Consider the following 12,261-nt stretch of genomic DNA (forward strand, 5'->3'; position numbering starts at 1 on the left):
GTTCAACGGTACGGTCGTGTGTAGTATGAGCTCCGAAGGAAGTTATAATTTGCCGGTTTTAGTTGTGCTCCATGTTTCAAACACGTTTTAAGCGTTTTAAAGTGAAGGCATATTTATTCCTGTGTGTTTTTTTAGAAAGTACGGATTTTTTAAGTAATTTTGTGTATGAGAAAAAACAGTAATTCCGCGTGGCATATTGAACAGATCGGTGACTAAAAACTTGAGTGCATTAGACACCGATAAACTTAATAGTATGGCGAACATTTTCATTCAAGAACAATCCGTGCTTAGTAGCTGTTTAGATTTCGGGAAATACGTAACCATAAACTTGCTAACGTGAATGAAAGGGTTTGTGCATGACTGTTAAGATTAGCATGGGCCTGGCAGTGAACGTGTACAAATGGTTCAAATGGCTCTGAGCACTATGGGACTTAACATCTGTGGTCATCAGTCCCCTAGAACTTAGAACTACTTAAACCTAACTAACCTAAGGACATCACACACATCCATGCCCGAGGCAGGATTCGAACCTGCGACCGTAGCGGTCACGCGGTTCCAGTCTGAAGCGCCTAGAACCGCACGGCCTGACAGGCCGGCGAACGTGTACATCTCAGGGTTCAGAATATACCGGAGTTTTGTCAGTATTTCCACCTTTCATTCAAAATTAATACATTTTCCCGATTCTTAGAATAGTTACGTTGTATGCAGCCTGGTGCGAGTTGCAGTACGGTAGGTTTTTGCTCGGCTTTCCTAACGACGATACGCTGCAACGAGTTCACAGGTAGGTGTAGGGAACGGACGGAAGTAAACGCGCCGCCGCAGCCCCATTTTGTCATGTCAAAGCCTGAATTGGGTATTGAAGGTAGCCTTGAAGTGTTTCTAAATGTAGTTAATTTATCATGAATCCTACGATCTGGCCTAATTTCTCTATTGTCAGATCTGAAGAAATGTGTGGTAACTTGAAATATTTTTAGGTGCACTGTTGCCCTGAAAATAGGCCTAACATTTTCCTCATTCCACTGTTCACCAAAGTCCTCCTGCCATGATCTGTAACTAATGCAGGCCAGTAATTCTTCCCCATCTATTTCCTTCTATACCTTAGGTGCACTGTTAGGGAAATCTTCATTCCACTTGTTGTACACTCACCTATCCTCTGTTAGCTTCCAATACTATGACAGATATAATGCCTGGGGTAAATTGGCACTTTAGGGGTTCTTTTATTGAAATAGAGGGTGTTGCTTTAGGACCACGTTTATCTCAGATTATATTACAGGATGAAATCCGACACTGAGCGCTCTTTGCATCCAGTTATTCAATTTTTCCAGCGAAATAATATTTCTTAGTGTTGTAATCATTTACTATTGCACCATAATTATTATGAATGACGTCATAGTCATTATCTACCTTTTTCTATTCCCTTATGTCAGTGCTTTCATCCTCTCTTCTATCTCAGGGCAAGTATTTACATCATTCAGGTGAAAAATGTATCTCACTGTCGGCATCAGAATTGGCTCTGAGCACTATGGTACTTAACATCTGAGGTCATCAGTCCCCTAGAACTTAGAACTAGTTAAATCTAACGAACCTAAGGACATCACACACATTCATGCCCGAGGCAGGATTCATTTATTGATTACAGACTACAAGGGCAAAGAAATTCATGACGTGAATACCCCACACAAAAAAAGAAAGGCGTCAGACTTAATATCATTGAAGAATTAGGTATTTTCAAATACCTTTCTCCTAGTGACGGTTTCATTCTGAACGAACAGTTTCAGCTACGTAATAAAAATTACTTAGAAATGGCTAATACTGAATCCCATTTTTCTTCAGAGCAGACTCTACAATATCGTCTTCCTCCCGCTTTTTTATTTATTACATTGTAATGTATAAAATATTTGCTCTTGCATTGTCCTGTATAAATTTTTATTTTGCATAGTACTGGATGTTGACTTGCGACATGAACGCTTATATTCTGTTTAAAATACCTTTGTTGATGTAAGCAGCAGATTTCTTGGATTGTTGGTAGATGGTGTGACTTGTTTTGTGCTCACGTTGTGACGACTTCGGCTTGTGATCCTTTTAGTCTAATGCCACTTCCAGTCTCCCAGTGCCTTACAGCCCTTAGCGGCGTACAGTGTGCTACGTCACGAACTATACTAAATATCCACGGGTGTACTGCCGGTCTACAGTGTCCAACGGGCACAATATTTCGGCGACGTGTATGATATCCGAAATATTGTGCCCGTTGGACACTGTAGACCGGCAGTACACCCGTGGATATTTTGATTATCAAATACGCCGGGAGAAACTCAAGAATCACAACTTCGCCCAATGATCGGAGTGAAACTCATCGAAACGTCGCACCATAGTGTAGAACGTATAATAATTACGCACAAAAATTATGTGTTATTTGTGGTTGTTCAAAGCAGAAAAATACGTAAAGACTTATTATAGGTTAAGTGAACATTTTGCAGACACTGACACGTTAAGTCACAGGCGAATAAGGAAAGCCGACACGTATGTGACATTGGTCATGTTTCTGCCCAGCATGAGAAGGCCGATGATCAGCGGAGTTTACGCAGCAGCAGTCAGCACTTCGAGAGATCAATGACCGAGCAGGTGGGCAATGCTTCCAAGGAAAACAACGACCAGCGCTGTTCGCTCGTCAGTGGTCAACGCTCCAGGAACTGTCGGCATACTGAACTCACGTGCGTGACGTATCTGGCGATGGAAAGGTGGGAGACAGGGCAATGTTCGACCACGTCAGCATAGAGGTAAAACAGTGGAAAGCCGGCACGTGTGTCGACATTGGTCACGTTTCTGGCCAACGTGAGAAGCATAGATCAACGACCGAAGAGTCAGTCGCCGCCATAGAAACTTCGCGACGTTGGCAAAACCACCGAATAAATACCTACGAAAAACCGGCTTGAGATAGTCCTTTGAAGATGTCCTTCGAGGGGAGAAAGAAGACATGACGAAACGTCACCTGGACGGACGGACCAATGGTTAGTCAGTGGACGTCTTACTTTGTAAGTAGGCTGTTTATGTTTTCTCTATGTAAGTACGCTGTTTAGGTTTTTTATTGGTAACGCCACCTCTGTATGAAAATCACTGGCTGTGCTGTGTGCAGTCTGTGGCTGCTTTGCATTGTTGTAATACTCGCCATTGTAGTGTTAGGCAGCTGGCTGTGAACAGCGCGTAGCGTTGCGCAGTTGGAGGTGAGCCGCCAGCAGTGGTGGATGTGGGGAGAGAGATGGCGGAGTTTTGAAATTTGTCATGAACTGCTATATTTATATATGATGATATCAAGGTAAATACATTGTTTGTTCTCTATTAATATCTTTCATTTGCTAACTATTCCTATCAGTAGTTAGTGCCTTCCATAGTTTGAATCTTTTATTTAGCTGGCAGTAGTGGCGCTCGCTGTATTGCAGTAGCTTGAGCAGCGAAGATTTTTGTGAGGTAAGTGATTTGTGAAAGGTATAGTTTAATGTTAGTCAGGGCCATTCTTTTGTAGGGAATTTTGAAAGTCAGATTGCGTTGCGCTAACAAAATATTGTGTGTCAGTTTAAGCACAGTCATGTATAATTGTTCAAAGGGGACGTTTCAACTTCACTACAACAATTTAGCCGCCACGCTGCTTGGCTGATATCGGTACCGCGTCAATAGCTCAAGGCAGAGGATGCCATCCCTGATGTTACCAGAAAGAAGCCCATGTGGTACTTACCTAGGTGGCTGGTGAGGACGAAGGGGCTGCGGCCTTACCAAATGGGTCATATGTGAACCGTCCTCTTTTAGAATACTGCTGCGCGGTGTGGGATCCCTACCAGGTAGGACTGACGGAGTACATCGAAAAAGTTCAAAGAAAGGCAGCACGTTTTGTATTATCGCGAAATATGGGAGAGAGTGTCACATAAATGATACAGGATCTGGGCTGGAAATCGTTAAAAGAAAGGCGTTTTTCGTTGCGACGGAATCTTCTCACGAAATTCCAACCACCAACTTTCTCCTCCGAATGCGAAAATATTTGTTGACACCGATCTACATAGTGCGGAACGATCACCACGATAAAATAATGGAAATCAGAGCTCGTACGGAAAGATATAGGTGTTCATTCTTTCCGCGAGCTATACGAGATTGGAATAATAGAGAATTGTGAAGGTGGCTCGATGAACCCTCTGCCAGGCACTTAAATGTGATTTGCAGAGTATCCATATAGATGTAGATGTAGAAGTTGATGAACTCCGCCAGAAGACGCCGAACCTGAGGGTCGCTAATTCGATTCCGGGATGGTGCACTCCGCGTCACGCCGTAGCTGCTTGTTAATAACCCAACGAGCGTATTCACAAGGAGATGACCGCGCCGCCGCCGCAGTGAGTCACGGGTACGGTATTGAATGGAAGAATACCCCGCCGGCGCACCGCTGCAACACGAGCCGTCGCCGTACCAGAAGTCACTGGAATCTGCACGCTACGACTCCACCGCTCCGCTGCTGCGAGAAATTGAGTGAGTTAAAACCTGTTGTATTTGTCTGTTTGTTTAAAGGGTCCTATGTCTCAGTAAATGACTGTTAGTGGAACCACCAGTGTTTCACTCACAGAAACATCGTTCTTGTGCAACGCAGCTAGCTCTTTATTCGCACGAAGTAATGGCCGCTATCGACAGGGGATCTCAAGTTGATTCCGTATTTCTAGATTTCCGGAAAGCTTTTGACACCGTTCCTCACAAGCGACTTCTAATAAAGCTGCGGGCCTATGGGATATCGTCCCAGTTGTGCGACTGGATTCGTGATTTCCTGTCAGGAAGGTCGCAGTTCGTAGTAATTGACGGCAAATCATCGAGTAAAACTGAAGTGATGTCAGGTGTTCCCCAGGGAAGCGTCCTGGGACCTCTGCTGTTCCTGATCTATATAAATGACCTGGGTGACAATCTGAGCAGTTCTCTTAGGTTGTACGCAGATGATGCTGCAATTTACCGTCTAGTAAGGTCATCCGAAGACCAGTATCAGTTGCAAAGCGATTTAGAAAAGATTGCAGTATGGTGTGACAGGTGACAGTTGACGCTAAATAACGAAAAGTGTGAGGCGATCCACATGAGTTCCAAAAGAAATCCCTTGGAATTCGATTACTCGATAAATAGTACAATTCTCAAGGCTGTCAATTCAACTGAGTACCTGGGTGTTAAAATTACGAACAACTTCAGTTGGAAAGACCACATAGATAATATTGTGGGGAAGGCGAGCCAAATGTTACGTTTCATTGGCAGGATACTTAGAAGATGCAACAAGTCCACTAAAGAGACAGCTTACATTACACTCGTACGTCCTCGGTTACAATATTGCTGCGCGTTGTGGGATCCTTACCAGGTGGGATTGACGGAGGACATCGAACGGGAGCAAAAAAGGGCAGCTCGTTTTGCATTGTCACGTAATAGGGGAGAGAGTGTGGCAGATATGATACGCGAGTTGGGATGGAAGTCATTAAAGCAAAGACGTTTTTCGTCGCGGCGAGATCTATTTACGAAATTTCAGTCACAAACGTTTTCTTCCGAATGCGAAAATATTTTGTTGTAGCAATGATCATCAAAATAAAATAAGAGAAATCAGAGCTCGAACAGAAAGATTTAGGTGTTCGTTTTTCCCGCGCGCTGTTCGGGAGTGGAATGGTAGAGAGATAGTATGATTGTGGTTCGATGAACCCTCTGCCAAGCACTTAAATGTGAATTCCAGAGTAATCATGTAGATGTAGACCTCTCCCTCCGAGCCAAGGAGAGAGCCCACACCACCGCCCACAAAGTGTCGTTTCCCCTCCCGCCATCCCTGACAAAATAATGACCTTTGTCCTCCTCTGTCACTGACGCTCAATATCTCGTGTCACTAAACCCCGGCCCGCTGCAACATTGACGAACTCAGTTGGCTTGAAATACGAGAGCTTTATATTATTTCAACTCGCCGAGAAATACAACGACGTGATGTATTAATATTCTTGCCAAATCACCACTTTTATTTGCCTCAGTTAACACCCATTCAAATATTTTAAGGTCACAACCGCCACCTCACAGTACATGCGACTCTTACTTCTCGTTCTGGTGAATAACACTGGCCAGGAAAGGACGGTACAGGTAACAGTCGTTGTGAGGGACGCGAAGACCGCGCTGGCTCTACGGGTAGCGGCAGCGGCCGCGGGCTCTAGAAGCCGAACTCGTCGGACGCCTGCTCGGCCTCGAGCATTGCGCGGATGCGGTCGGCGCGCTGCTGCCGCCGCAGCTGAATCTCCGCGCACAGCAGGTCCAACCAGCTGGAGGTGTCCGCCTCCTGGAGCTCCACTTCGCGCGCGGGCGGCGTGGGCGGCTGCTCGGCCACCAGGAACGGCGGCGCGAACACCGGCAGCGGCATCTCGCGCTCCCCGGGCAGCACGCAGCTGCCGTCGAGCGAGCGCAGCTGCGGCACCAGCGACAGCACGCGACCCCTGCAGAGCACCGGAGGCGTGAGCAGTCGAGAGCGCCCAGCCAGAGGAAGCCGACCGCGGTGGCGGAGGAACTGGACGGTTGCAGTCCGGCGGGGCCTGCCACTCTGTTTACAATACCTTGGCTATGGGAGACAGACAGTCGATTATGATGACCCAGGCTTCAGACATGGCATGATCAGCCATGCCAAGGGTAGGGGACGATGGTGGGCCAGCCCCGCAGCTGGTAATCCCGCGCCCTCCACGACCACGATCTAGATCAGAAACAAGGCAGGATAGCGCGGGAAGAATTGTTGTCGACTTACTCTCCACCTCCGACCATCATCGCAACACCGAAAAACGACCCATCAGCGAGGAGGACAGACGTCAGACGGATCTGCGTGCCAGAGACTGCGTGCGGAATGTTGACTTCGGTTCAAAAAGGGAGTGAAAGTTCATCTGAGGAGGAAGGTACACCACTGCTGGACTATGCATCCGATTCTGGCGATTCAGACGGAGATGGACAATGCCAAAACAATGAAGGCGCCACCGATGGTTTCCAACTAGTGGACTGACAGCGCGCAAGCAGGAAGCGGAAAATCTCACAGGAGGCGGATGGTGCTTCGAAAAACACATTCCTGTCCCGGCTGCCAACAGATTCTCCCCTCTGCAGCCTGGGAGCGAACAAATGGGTGTGACATCGCCGCCAGATGCGGCGGGAACGACTTCTGCCATCGCACCAGCACAAATTGAACCGACAGAGTAGTCACCGGCGAAGATTCCGCCAATAACAGTACAATATAGAAGGGGCTACCTAACTCTCAATGCTCAAATCAAGAAGAACGTGAAAGGACCAATCAAAGCCATCTATAGAGGAAACATAGTCAAATACCACTTGGATACATTAGAAGACCAGAGGCTGGGCTTGCGCTTTTTCCAATCAGCGAAAATCTTGTTTTTCACCCACCAACTACTAACAGACTGGACATAAAAAATGGTGGTGCAGTACTTTCCAGCTGAGATGACAGAAAAAGTAGTGGAGAAAGAACTACATGCCATCGGCTTCCTGCAGACCCCAGTCCACCCATTCAAGATCAGGGACGAAAAGATGAACAAGCTGATCCTCCAACCGGTGTACTATGTCACCCTGCCGGCTGGACCAGCCAATGAGTCGATTTATGGTGTGCAATATCTGTTGGATATGGAAGTCCAAATCGAGACTTACTGCTGGAAAGACGACCCACACAAATTCAAGCGTTGCCAACATACTTCCACACGGAAAATTATTATTCTCTCCCCCACGGTGCGTCAAATGCACCAGTAACCATGTGTCAAAGGCCTCTCAGAAACCTCAGACCCAGAAAGCTATATGTGTCAACTGCAAAGGCGAACACCCTGTCACCTGTAGGGGGTGTCAAATTTCCCAAGAAGCTCTACACCCCTACACAGCACAAGGAGAAGTAGCACGCACCAGACAACAATAACCGAACGCCACTCTAGCACCACTAAAGGCCAGCGACCCAACCACTTTTCCATCACTACCAACACAGGAGTCTGACACCACCGCCCAACACCCCTGTGCATGGACGACGCGCCAGCGGCAACCCACCCCACAACTATCGAAGCAGTCAGCATTCGGTTTTTCAGAGATTAAAAATAGGATTTCAAGCGTCACTGACTTTCTTGGAGCGCTACGTCGGCAAAACTCTTCAAATAAAGGATGCATCAAAACGTTCAAATGTGTGTGAATTCCAATGAGACCAAACTGCTGAGGTCATCGGTCCGTAGACTTACACACTACTTAAACTAAATTATGCTAAGAACAACACACACACCCGTGCCCGAGTCATGACTCGAACCTCCGGCGGGAGGGCAGCGCAGTCCGTGACATGACACCTCAAACTGCGCGGCCACTCCGCGCGGCGAAACGATGCATCAATTCAGCAATGCAGTAGACACCGTGTCAACAATCTCCTCATCTCCTTCAGCGGAGCCATGAAACTTCTTGCTCCAACAAATGGCCCATAGACCAACTTGAAATGACGACCTCACATTCTATGTTTACAAGAACAATGGGGTTTATGATAGTCGGAGTTAAAGGAATTTCTACATTTCCACGTCGACTCCTTTTCCTGACAGAGATACACCTCCAATCAACATATACCTTCAAAATAGGCGACATGGTTGGATACAAAACGGAACACGCCAATGGCTGGGTTGATGGCGTAGCCATCTTCGTAAAAAGGACAAACACTCATTCCCATGTAGTGTTACCACTGTTTCAGTTTTAGTCACTGGAGATATTGGTTATTACCATCTGAGCCCATCGCGGACACATCACGTTTATTGCTGCCTATCTCTGCCCTGCAATACGATTTGTCAAAGGAAATTTCATAACTCTGTTTAATCAGCACAATAAAATCCTTCTTTGCGGAGATCTTAAGGCACACAGCACACAAATCAAAGAGGAAACAAGCTATATGTGCTTGAAGAATGGCTGGAGACGATCACTTACATACCGGAAAATCCGACGCACATGCCTGTCAATCGTCAACGTTTTCCAGACGTACTGGTCATTGCGATCTTAAAGAATCTTTGAGTGGACCTACACCTCCAGGCGATTAACGATCTTGCTATGGACCACTACCCAGTCATTGGCAACTTCTTGGCAGCTCTGGAACACATATGATCACAAATAAAGACTTCAGCTGACTAGGAACAATTCCAAACTTTCTTGAATGACAACATCCGACCTGCTGCGGATGTGTCCACCCCAGCCGTCGTCGACAAAGCAGTGATTGCACTTACTGTTAAGATCAAATGGGCCTTCCGCAGGGCGATAATCACCACCAAACGGCATGTTCAACAACAAGATGAATTCTCCCAATTATCCAGGACCTCAAACGCTTAAAAATAGGGTGCGGAAGCAATGGCAGAAGTACCGAAACCCAAAGGATTATCGAGCTCTTAACCACCTCTCCCGGTTTTTATTTCGCCTGTTGGTATTCAGGTTGCTACTGGTTTATTTATCGATTGTCATTTTTTATTTGTAGATCACTATTGCTATTTGAGTTAACGTATTGTCATTTTATCATTTAGAGATAGTGAGTGCAGCTGTGCACCCTAGAAAATGCAGTGCCAAATGGAGAAATCTGAACCTTTCCGACATGTTCTTCTGTTTGAATTCCATAGAGGGGTAATAGCAACGGAAGCAGCAAGAAACGTATCCGCCGTGCATGGGGGTAATGCCATTCTACAGAGCACGCCAAGAAAATACACTCCTGGAAATGGAAAAAAGAACACATTGACACCGGTGTGTCAGACCCACCATACTTGCTCCGGACACTGCGAGAGGGCTGTACAAGCAATGATCACACGCACGGCACAGCGGACACACCAGGAACCGCGGTGTTGGCCGTCGAATGGCGCTAGCTGCGCAGCATTTGTGCACCGCCGCCGTCAGTGTCAGCCAGTTTGCCGTGGCATACGGAGCTCCATCGCAGTCTTTAACACTGGTAGCATGCCGCGACAGCGTGGACGTGAACCGTATGTGCAGTTGACGGACTTTGAGCGAGGGCGTATAGTGGGCATGCGGGAGGCCGGGTGGACGTACCGCCGAATTGCTCAACACGTGGGGCGTGAGGTCTCCACAGTACATCGATGTTGTCGCCAGTGGTCGGCGGAAGGTGCACGTGCCCGTCGACCTGGCACCGGACCGCAGCGACGCACGGATGCACGCCAAGACCGTAGGATCCTACGCAGTGCCGTAGGGGACCGCACCGCCACTTCCCAGCAAATTAGGGACACTGTTGCTCCTGGGGTATCGGCGAGGACCATTCGCAACCGTCTCCATGAAGCTGGGCTACGGTCCCGCACACCGTTAGGCCGTCTTCCGCTCACGCCCCAACATCGTGCAGCCCGCCTCCAGTGGTGTCGCGACAGGCGTGAATGGAGGGACGAATGGAGACGTGTCGTCTTCAGCGATGAGAGTCGCTTCTGCCTTGGTGCCAATGATGGTCGTATGCGTGTTTGGCGCCGTGCAGGTGAGCGCCACAATCAGGACTGCATACGACCGAGGCACACAGGGCCAATACCCGGCATCATGGTGTGGGGAGCGATCTCCTACACTGGCCGTACACCACTGGTGATCGTCGAGGGGACACTGAATAGTGCACGGTACATCCAAACCGTCATCGAACCCATCGTTCTACCATTCCTAGACCGGCAAGGGAACTTGCTGTTCCAACAGGACAATGCACGTCCGCATGTATCCCGTGCCACCCAACGTGCTCTAGAAGGTGTAAGTCAACTACCCTGGCCAGCAAGATCTCCGGATCTGTCCCCCATTGAGCATGTTTGGGACTGGATGAAGCGTCGTCTCACGCGGTCTGCACGTCCAGCACGAACGCTGGTCCAACTGAGGCGCCAGGTGGAAATGGCATGGCAAGCCGTTCCACAGGACTACATCCAGCATCTCTACGATCGTCTCCATGGGAAAATAGCAGCCTGCATTGCTGCGAAAGGTGGATATACACTGTACTAGTGCCGACATTGTGCATGCTCTGTTGCCTGTGTCTATGTGCCTGTGGTTCTGTCAGTGTGATCATGTGATGTATCTGACCCCAGGAATGTGTCAATAAAGTTTCCCCTTCCTGGGACAATGAATTCACGGTGTTCTTATTTCAATTTCCAGGAGTGTAGTTTTCTCTTGTTAAGAAGGAATGGTTTGACATTAGTAACGGTCACATTCAGGAAGACCTTTAGGGTTTGATGAAGATCGTTTAAGCCCATTAATCCACAATGGTCCACGTCAGTGTACTCGAGAACTGGCAAAAGTGTTGAACTGTGATCATCCCACCGTCATGCGACATTTGCATACAACGGGGAAGGTTCAAAAATTGTGTGTATGGGTACTGCATGCTTTAATCCAAAATAAAATAATCAGCGGTTGACCACATGTGCATCTCTGCTTGCACGTCATCAATTGGCTCATGCTCAGCACTGACGATTCCTATCCAGTATCCTTAATGGTGACGAGTAATCATGTCTGTAAGCTAACATATGGAAAAGAGAGGAATGGTTGAGCGAATCAAAGCAGCAACTCCCCATACAAAGATCTGCGCGCATCCACAAAAGATAGTGTTGTGCATCTGGTGGAACAGCGACCGTATGGTGTACTACGAATTGCTTTACCGAGTGTAACCATCACTGCTGATATTTATTGTCAACAACTGAAATGTCTTGCAGAACCAATCCAAGATCAACCACCACGAAGATTGTGTGAAATGACGCTATTCCATGATAATGGGAGCCTGCATCCTCACAGGTTGAAAAAAACATTATAAAGGAGTTGGATTGGAAAGCTATAGAGCACCCACCTTATTCATCTGATCTTCTGGTCTCAGATTTTCATCTTTTCCGCTCTGTCGAACGACCTTCAAGAAACTTCGTTTCCTTAAGAACATGGTTCGACGAGATATTCGCCTCAAAACCATGTAATTTCTGCAGCGGTTGAAATGGAAAAACGCTACGAACTTGGAGCCAACCCAATACTTCAGCCGGTTTCAGTTAGGCTGTCAACGTAATTCGGGAAACATATCAGTATGCCAATTGTACGGTTCTGGAGTCAGACATCAATCACTGAGAGTCAGTATCCAAAAAGGTTAGACGTTTCAGAGTTTGGTGCAACCGAAGTCAACAACCAGGACAATTTACAGATCCAGACTGTCGATACAGCGTCATAGACCACGTGTCAACTGGTAATGGTCCGTAGTGTACTGACTGCCCAGGAAGGACGAGTTGGCAGTGTAGCGGT

Source organism: Schistocerca americana, chromosome 2 (genome assembly GCF_021461395.2).
Source record: "Schistocerca americana isolate TAMUIC-IGC-003095 chromosome 2, iqSchAmer2.1, whole genome shotgun sequence".
NCBI classification, from domain to species: domain Eukaryota; kingdom Metazoa; phylum Arthropoda; class Insecta; order Orthoptera; family Acrididae; genus Schistocerca; species Schistocerca americana.